Consider the following 9,329-nt stretch of genomic DNA (forward strand, 5'->3'; position numbering starts at 1 on the left):
GCCCAGATAGCCGAATTGGTAAGGCATTCGACACGTAATCGAAAGGCGTTGGTTCGGTCCCGACTCTGGGCGCGTGTTTTTCTTTCTTTCTTTCTTCTGTATATTTAAAAAAAAAGTTTACTTCATTAACGGTTGTGAAAAAGAAAAGAGCCTAATCACACCCCTATGCCTCCTTTGGCGTTGTAGACTGCTGACCTATCTTTCTGTATTTCCTCAACGAGCCCCTCATTTCCTCACTATATTATTCTGCGAAAGCCTAGCGAGGGTCTCGGTTCTGGCAGCCTTGATGCCTAGGTAGCATAAGAGGGCTTCCCGCCAGTTACCCGCTCATGACAGACTGTAGACGTTTGAGTCACGCCCCGGGGGTTGAAAAGAAGGTCCCCTTCTCCACGTGTAGTCAGAGTGGCGCTGGCTACCACCCTCAAGCGTCAGATACAATTCTAGTAAATATAAATAGCCCAGAAAGTGAAGGAGGACACAGTCGTCCAGATAGACGAATTAGTAAGGCATTCGACATGTAATCGAAAGGCGTGGGTTCGGTCCCCACTCTGGGCGCGTGTTTTTCTTTCTTTCTTTCTTCTGTATATTTAAAAAAAATGTTTACTTCATTAACGGTAGTGAAATAGAAAAGAGCCTAATCATACCCCTATGCCTCCTTTGGCGTTGTAGACTGCTGACCTATCTTTCTGTATTTCCTCAACGAGCCCCTCATTTCCTCACTATATTATTCTGCGAAAGCCTTGCGAGGGTCTCGGTTCTGGCAGCCTTGATGCCTAGGTAGCATAAGAGGGCTTCCCGCCAGTTACCCGCTCATGACAGGCTGTAGACGTTTGAGTCACGCCCCGGGGGTTGAAAAGAAGGTCCCCTTCTCCCCGTGTAGTCAGAGTGGCGCTGGCTACCACCCTCAAGCGTCAGATACAATTCTAGTAAATATAAAAAGCCCAGAAAGTGAAGGAGGACACAGTCGCCCAGATAGCCGAATTGGTAAGGCATTCGACATGTAATCGAAAGGCGTGGGTTCGGTCCCCACTCTGGGCGCGTGTTTTTCTTTCTTTCTTCTGTATATTTAAAAAAAATGTTTACTTCATTAACGGTAGTGAAAAAGAAAAGAGCCTATTCACACCCCTATGCCTCCTTTGGAGTTGTAGACTGCTGACCTATCTTTCTGTATTTCCTCAACGAGCCCCTCATTTCCTCACTATATTATTCTGCGAAAGCCTAGCGATGGTCTCGGTTCTGGCAGCCTTGATGCCTAGGTAGCATAAGAGGGCTTCCCGCCAGTTACCCGCTCATGACAGGCTGTAGACGTTTGAGTCACGCCCCGGGGGTTGAAAAGAAGGACCCCTTCTCCCCGTGTAGTCAGAGTGGCGCTGGCTGCCACCCTCAAGCGTCAGATACAATTCTAGTAAATATAAATAGCCCAGAAAGTGAAGGAGAACACAGTCGCCCAGATAGCCGAATCGGTAAGGCATTCGACATGTAATCGAAAGGCGTGGGTTCAGTCCCCACTCTGGGCGCGTGTTTTTCTTTCTTTCTTTCTTCGGTATATTTAAAAAAAATGTTTACTTCATTAACGGTAGTGAAAAAGAAAAGAGCCTATTCACACCCCCTATGCCTCCTTTGGCGTTGTAGACTGCTGACCTATCTTTCTGTATTTCCTCAACGAGCCCCTCATTTTCTCACTATATTATTCTGCGAAAGCCTAGCGAGGGTCTCGGTTCTGGCAGCCTTGATGCCTAGGTAGCATAAGAGGGCTTCCCGCCAGTTACCCGCTCATGACAGACTGTAGACGTTTGAGTCACGCCCCGGGGGTTGAAAAGGTCCCCTTCTCCACGTGTAGTCAGAGTGGCGCTGGCTACCACCCTCAAGCGTCAGATACAATTCTAGTAAATATAAATAGCCCAGAAAGTGAAGGAGGACACAGTCGCCCAGATAGCCGAATTGGTAAGGCATTCGACATGTAATCGAAAGGCGTGGGCTCGGTCCCCACTCTGGGCGCGTGGTTTTCTTTCTTTCTTTTTTCTGTATATTTAAAAAATATGTTTACTTCATTAACGGTTGTGAAAAAGAAAAGAGCCTAATCACACCCCTATGCCTCCTTTGGCGTTGTAGACTGCTGACCTATCTTTCTGTATTTCCTCAACGAGCCCCTCATTTCCTGACTATATTATTCTGCGAAAGCCTAGCGAGGGTCTCGGTTCTGGCAGCCTTGATGCCTAGGTAGCATAAGAGGGCTTCCCGCCAGTTACCCGCTCATGACAGACTGTAGACGTTTGAGTCACGCCCCGGGGGTTGAAAAGAAGGTCCCCTTCTCCACGTGTAGTCAGAGTGGCGCTGGCTACCACCCTCAAGCGTCAGATACAATTCTAGTAAATATAAATAGCCCAGAAAGTGAAGGAGGACACAGTCGTCCAGATAGACGAATTAGTAAGGCATTCGACATGTAATCGAAAGGCGTGGGTTCGGTCCCCACTCTGGGCGCGTGTTTTTCTTTCTTTCTTTCTTCTGTATATTTAAAAAAAATGTTTACTTCATTAACGGTAGTGAAAAAGAAAAGAGCCTAATCACACCCCTATGCCTCCTTTGGCGTTGTAGACTGCTGACCTATCTTTCTGTATTTCCTCAACGAGCCCCTCATTTCCTCACTATATTATTCTGCGAAAGCCTAGCGAGGGTCTCGGTTCTGGCAGCCTTGATGCCTAGGTAGCATAAGAGGGCTTCCCGCCAGTTACCCGCTCATGACAGGCTGTAGACGTTTGAGTCACGCCCCGGGGGTTGAAAAGAAGGTCCCCTTCTCCCCGTGTAGTCAGAGTGGCGCTGGCTACCACCCTCAAGCATCAGATACAATTCTAGTAAATATAAAAAGCCCAGAAAGTGAAGGAGGACACAGTCGCCCAGATAGCCGAATTGGTAAGGCATTCGACATGTAATCGAAAGGCGTGGGTTCGGTCTCCACTCTGGGCACGTGTTTTTCTTTCTTTCTTCTGTATATTTAAAAAAAATGTTTACTTCATTAACGGTAGTGAAAAAGAAAAGAGCCTATTCACACCCCTATGCCTCCTTTGGAGTTGTAGACTGCTGACCTATCTTTCTGTATTTCCTCAACGAGCCCCTCATTTCCTCACTATATTATTCTGCGAAAGCCTAGCGATGGTCTCGGTTCTGGCAGCCTTGATGCCTAGGTAGCATAAGAGGGCTTCCCGCCAGTTACCCGCTCATGACAGGCTGTAGACGTTTGAGTCACGCCCCGGGGGTTGAAAAGAAGGTCCCCTTCTCCCCGTGTAGTCAGAGTGGCGCTGGCTGCCACCCTCAAGCGTCAGATACAATTCTAGTAAATATAAATAGCCCAGAAAGTGAAGGAGAACACAGTCGCCCAGATAGCCGAATCGGTAAGGCATTCGACATGTAATCGAACGGCGTGGGTTCAGTCCCCACTCTGGGCGCGTGTTTTTCTTTCTTTCTTTCTTCGGTATATTTAAAAAAAATGTTTACTTCATTAACGGTAGTGAAAAAGAAAAGAGCCTATTCACACCCCTATGCCTCCTTTGGCGTTGTAGACTGCTGACCTATCTTTCTGTATTTCCTCAACGAGCCCCTCATTTCCTCACTATATTATTCTGCGAAAGCCTAGCGAGGGTCTCGGTTCTGGCAGCCTTGATGCCTAGGTAGCATAAGAGGGCTTCCCGCCAGTTACCCGCTCATGACAGACTGTAGACGTTTGAGTCACGCCCCGGGGGTTGAAAAGAAGGTCCCCTTCTCCACGTGTAGTCAGAGTGGCGCTGGCTACCACCCTCAAGCGTCAGATACAATTCTAGTAAATATAAATAGCCCAGAAAGTGAAGGAGGACACAGTCGCCCAGATAGCCGAATTGGTAAGGCATTCGACATGTAATCGAAAGGCGTGGGCTCGGTCCCCACTCTGGGCGCGTGGTTTTCTTTCTTTCTTTTTTCTGTATATTTAAAAAAAATGTTTACTTCATTAACGGTAGTGAAAAAGAAAAGAGCCTATTCACACCCCTATGCCTCCTTTGGCGTTGTAGACTGCTGACCTATCTTTCTGTATTTCCTCAACGAGCCCCTCATTTCCTCACTATATTATTCTGCGAAAGCCTAGCGAGGGTCTCGGTTCTGGCAGCCTTGATGCCTAGGTAGCATAAGAGGGCTTCCCGCCAGTTACCCGCTCATGACAGGCTGTAGACGTTTGCGCTACGCCCCGGGGGTTGAAAAGAAGGTCCCCTTCTCCCCGTGTAGTCAGAGTGGCGCTGGCTACCACCCTCAAGCGTCAGATACAATTCCAGTAAATATAAATAGCCCAGAAAGTGAAGGAGAACACAGTCGCCCAGATAGCCGAATTGGTAAGGCATTCGACATGTAATCGAAAGGCGTGGGTTCGGTCCCCACTCTGGGCGCGTGTTTTTCTTTCTTTCTTTCTTCTGTATATTAAAAAAAAATGTTTACTTCATTAACGGTAGTGAAAAAAAAGAGCCTAATCACACCCCTATGCCTCCTTTGGCGTTGTAGACTGCTGACCTATCTTTCTGTATTTCCTCAACGAGCCCCTCATTTCCTCACTATATTATTCTGCGAAAGCCTAGCGAGGGTCTCGGTTCTGGCAGCCTTGATGCCTAGGTAGCATAAGAGGGCTTCCCGCCAGTTACCCGCTCATGACAGGCTGTAGACGTTTGAGTCACGCCCCGGGGGTTGAAAAGAAGGTCCCCTTCTCCCCGTGTAGTCAGAGTGGCGCTGGCTACCACCCTCAAGCGTCAGATACAATTCTAGTAAATATAAATAGCCCAGAAAGTGAAGGAGAACACAGTCGCCCAGATAGCCGAATTGGTAAGGCATTCGACATGTAATCAAAAGGCGTGGGTTCGGTCCCCACTCTGGGCGCGTCTTTTTCTTTCTTTCTTTCTTCTGTATATTTAAAAAAAATGTTTACTTCATTTCCGGAAGTGAAAAAGAAAAGAGCCTAATCACACCCCTATGCCTCCTTTGGCGTTGTAGACTGCTGACCTATCTTTCTGTATTTCCTCAACGAGCCCCTCATTTCCTCACTATATTATTCTGCGAAAGCCTAGCGAGGGTCTCGGTTCTGGCAGCCTTGATGCCTAGGTTGCATAAGAGGGCTTCCCGCCAGTTACCCGCTCATGACAGGCTGTAGACGTTTGAGTCACGCCTCGGGGGTTGAAAAGAAGGTCCCCTTCTCCCCGTGTAGTCAGAGTGGCGCTGGCTACCACCCTCAAGCGTCAGATACAATTCTAGTAAATATAAATAGCCCAGAAAGTGAAGGAGGACACAGTCGCCCAGATAGCCGAATTGGTAAGGCATTCGACATGTAATCGAAAGGCGTGGGCTCGGTCCCCACTCTGGCGCGTGGTTTTCTTTCTTTCTTTTTTCTGTATATTTAAAAAAAATGTTTACTTCATTAACGGTAGTGAAAAAGAAAAGAGCCTATTCACACCCCTATGCCTCCTTTGGCGTTGTAGACTGCTGACCTATCTTTCTGTATTTCCTCAACGAGCCCCTCATTTCCTCACTATATTATTCTGCGAAAGCCTAGCGATGGTCTCGGTTCTGGCAGCCTTGATGCCTAGGTAGCATAAGAGGGCTTCCCGCCAGTTACCCGCTCATGACAGGCTGTAGACGTTTGAGTCACGCCCCGGGGGTTGAAAAGAAGGTCCCCTTCTCCCCGTGTAGTCAGAGTGGCGCTGGCTGCCACCCTCAAGCGTCAGATACAATTCTAGTAAATATAAATAGCCCAGAAAGTGAAGGAGAACACAGTCGCCCAGATAGCCGAATCGGTAAGGCATTCGACATGTAATCAAAAGGCGTGGGTTCAGTCCCCACTCTGGGCGCGTGTTTTTCTTTCTTTCTTTCTTCGGTATATTTAAAAAAAATGTTTACTTCATTAACGGTAGTGAAAAAGAAAAGAGCCTATTCACACCCCTATGCCTCCTTTGGCGTTGTAGACTGCTGACCTATCTTTCTGTATTTCCTCAACGAGCCCCTCATTTTCTCACTATATTATTCTGCGAAAGCCTAGCGAGGGTCTCGGTTCTGGCAGCCTTGATGCCTAGGTAGCATAAGAGGGCTTCCCGCCAGTTACCCGCTCATGACAGACTGTAGACGTTTGAGTCACGCCCCGGGGGTTGAAAAGAAGGTCCCCTTCTCCACGTGTAGTCAGAGTGGCGCTGGCTACCACCCTCAAGCGTCAGATACAATTCTAGTAAATATAAATAGCCCAGAAAGTGAAGGAGGACACAGTCGCCCAGATAGCCGAATTGGTAAGGCATTCGACATGTAATCGAAAGGCGTGGGCTCGGTCCCCACTCTGGGCGCGTGGTTTTCTTTCTTTCTTTTTTCTGTATATTTAAAAAAATGTTTACTTCATTAACGGTAGTGAAAAAGAAAAGAGCCTATTCACACCCCTATGCCTCCTTTGGCGTTGTAGACTGCTGACCTATCTTTCTGTATTTCCTCAACGAGCCCCTCATTTCCTCACTATATTATTCTGCGAAAGCCTAGCGAGGGTCTCGGTTCTGGCAGCCTTGATGCCTAGGTAGCATAAGAGGGCTTCCCGCCAGTTACCCGCTCATGACAGGCTGTAGACGTTTGCGTTACGCCCCGGGGGTTGAAAAGAAGGTCCCCTTCTCCCCGTGTAGTCAGAGTGGCGCTGGCTACCACCCTCAAGCGTCAGATACAATTCCAGTAAATATAAATAGCCCAGAAAGTGACGGAGAACACAGTCGCCCAGATAGCCGAATTGGTAAGGCATTCGACATGTAATCGAAAGGCGTGGGTTCGGTCCCCACTCTGGGCGCGTGTTTTTCTTTCTTTCTTTCTTATGTATATTTAAAAAAAATGTTTACTTCATTAACGGTAGTGAAAAAAAAGAGCCTAATCACACCCCTATGCCTCCTTTGGCGTTGTAGACTGCTGACCTATCTTTCTGTATTTCCTCAACGAGCCCCTCATTTCCTCACTATATTATTCTGCGAAAGCCTAGCGAGGGTCTCGGTTCTGGCAGCCTTGATGCCTAGGTAGCATAAGAGGGCTTCCCGCCAGTTACCCGCTCATGACAGGCTGTAGACGTTTGAGTCACGCCCCGGGGGTTGAAAAGAAGGTCCCCTTCTCCTCGTGTAGTCAGAGTGGCGCTGGCTACCACCCTCAAGCGTCAGATACAATTCTAGTAAATATAAATAGCCCAGAAAGTGAAGGAGAACACAGTCGCCCAGATAGCCGAATCGGTAAGGCATTCGACATGTAATCGAAAGGCGTGGGTTCAGTCCCCACTCTGGGCGCGTGTTTTTCTTTCTTTCTTTCTTCGGTATATTTAAAAAAAATGTTTACTTCATTAACGGTAGTGAAAAAGAAAAGAGCCTATTCACACCCCTATGCCTCCTTTGGCGTTGTAGACTGCTGACCTATCTTTCTGTATTTCCTCAACGAGCCCCTCATTTTCTCACTATATTATTCTGCGAAAGCCTAGCGAGGGTCTCGGTTCTGGCAGCCTTGATGCCTAGGTAGCATAAGAGGGCTTCCCGCCAGTTACCCGCTCATGACAGACTGTAGACGTTTGAGTCACGCCCCGGGGGTTGAAAAGAAGGTCCCCTTCTCCACGTGTAGTCAGAGTGGCGCTGGCTACCACCCTCAAGCGTCAGATACAATTCTAGTAAATATAAATAGCCCAGAAAGTGAAGGAGGACACAGTCGCCCAGATAGCCGAATTGGTAAGGCATTCGACATGTAATCGAAAGGCGTGGGCTCGGTCCCTACTCTGGGCGCGTGGTTTTCTTTCTTTCTTTTTTTTGTATATTTAAAAAATATGTTTACTTCATTAACGGTTGTGAAAAAGAAAAGAGCCTAATCACACCCCTATGCCTCCTTTGGCGTTGTAGACTGCTGACCTATCTTTCTGTATTTCCTCAACGAGCCCCTCATTTCCTGACTATATTATTCTGCGAAAGCCTAGCGAGGGTCTCGGTTCTGGCAGCCTTGATGCCTAGGTAGCATAAGAGGGCTTCCCGCCAGTTACCCGCTCATGACAGACTGTAGACGTTTGAGTCACGCCCCGGGGGTTGAAAAGAAGGTCCCCTTCTCCACGTGTAGTCAGAGTGGCGCTGGCTACCACCCTCAAGCGTCAGATACAATTCTAGTAAATATAAATAGCCCAGAAAGTGAAGGAGGACACAGTCGTCCAGATAGACGAATTAGTAAGGCATTCGACATGTAATCGAAAGGCGTGGGTTCGGTCCCCACTCTGGGCGCGTGTTTTTCTTTCTTTCTTTCTTCTGTATATTTAAAAAAAATGTTTACTTCATTAACGGTAGTGAAAAAGAAAAGAGCCTAATCACACCCCTATGCCTCCTTTGGCGTTGTAGACTGCTGACCTATCTTTCTGTATTTCCTCAACGAGCCCCTCATTTCCTCACTATATTATTCTGCGAAAGCCTAGCGAGGGTCTCGGTTCTGGCAGCCTTGATGCCTAGGTAGCATAAGAGGGCTTCCCGCCAGTTACCCGCTCATGACAGGCTGTAGACGTTTGAGTCACGCCCCGGGGGTTGAAAAGAAGGTCCCCTTCTCCCCGTGTAGTCAGAGTGGCGCTGGCTACCACCCTCAAGCGTCAGATACAATTCTAGTAAATATAAAAAGCCCAGAAAGTGAAGGAGGACACAGTCGCCCAGATAGCCGAATTGGTAAGGCATTCGACATGTAATCGAAAGGCGTGGGTTCGGTCCCCACTCTGGGCACGTGTTTTTCTTTCTTTCTTCTGTATATTTAAAAAAAATGTTTACTTCATTAACGGTAGTGAAAAAGAAAAGAGCCTATTCACACCCCTATGCCTCCTTTGGAGTTGTAGACTGCTGACCTATCTTTCTGTATTTCCTCAACGAGCCCCTCATTTCCTCACTATATTATTCTGCGAAAGCCTAGCGATGGTCTCGGTTCTGGCAGCCTTGATGCCTAGGTAGCATAAGAGGGCTTCCCGCCAGTTACCCGCTCATGACAGGCTGTAGACGTTTGAGTCACGCCCCGGGGGTTGAAAAGAAGGTCCCCTTCTCCCCGTGTAGTCAGAGTGGCGCTGGCTGCAACCCTCAAGCGTCAGATACAATTCTAGTAAATATAAATAGCCCAGAAAGTGAAGGAGAACACAGTCGCCCAGATAGCCGAATCGGTAAGGCATTCGACATGTAATCGAAAGGCGTGGGTTCAGTCCCCACTCTGGGCGCGTGTTTTTCTTTCTTTCTTTCTTCGGTATATTTAAAAAAAATGTTTACTTCATTAACGGTAGTGAAAAAGAAAAGAGCCTATTCACACCCCTATGCCTC

At 47.8% G+C, this 9,329-nt stretch overlaps 2 non-coding genes across 2 annotated transcripts; both read left to right on the top strand.

Annotated features, from left to right (window-relative positions):
- Trnat-cgu (transfer RNA threonine (anticodon CGU)) lies at positions 1–72 on the top strand. Its single transcript has one exon. It is a non-coding gene; the product is annotated as a tRNA-Thr (tRNA).
- Positions 73–8,678: 8,606 nt separating this feature from the next.
- On the top strand, positions 8,679–8,750 carry Trnat-ugu (transfer RNA threonine (anticodon UGU)). The gene has a single exon. It is a non-coding gene; the product is annotated as a tRNA-Thr (tRNA).
- Positions 8,751–9,329: the final 579 nt, after the last annotated feature.

The sequence above is a fragment of the Haemaphysalis longicornis genome, unplaced genomic scaffold (assembly GCF_048455015.1).
Source record: "Haemaphysalis longicornis isolate Haplotype H1 unplaced genomic scaffold, Haemaphysalis longicornis Haplotype H1 scaffold_1, whole genome shotgun sequence".
Lineage (NCBI taxonomy): Eukaryota > Metazoa > Arthropoda > Arachnida > Ixodida > Ixodidae > Haemaphysalis > Haemaphysalis longicornis.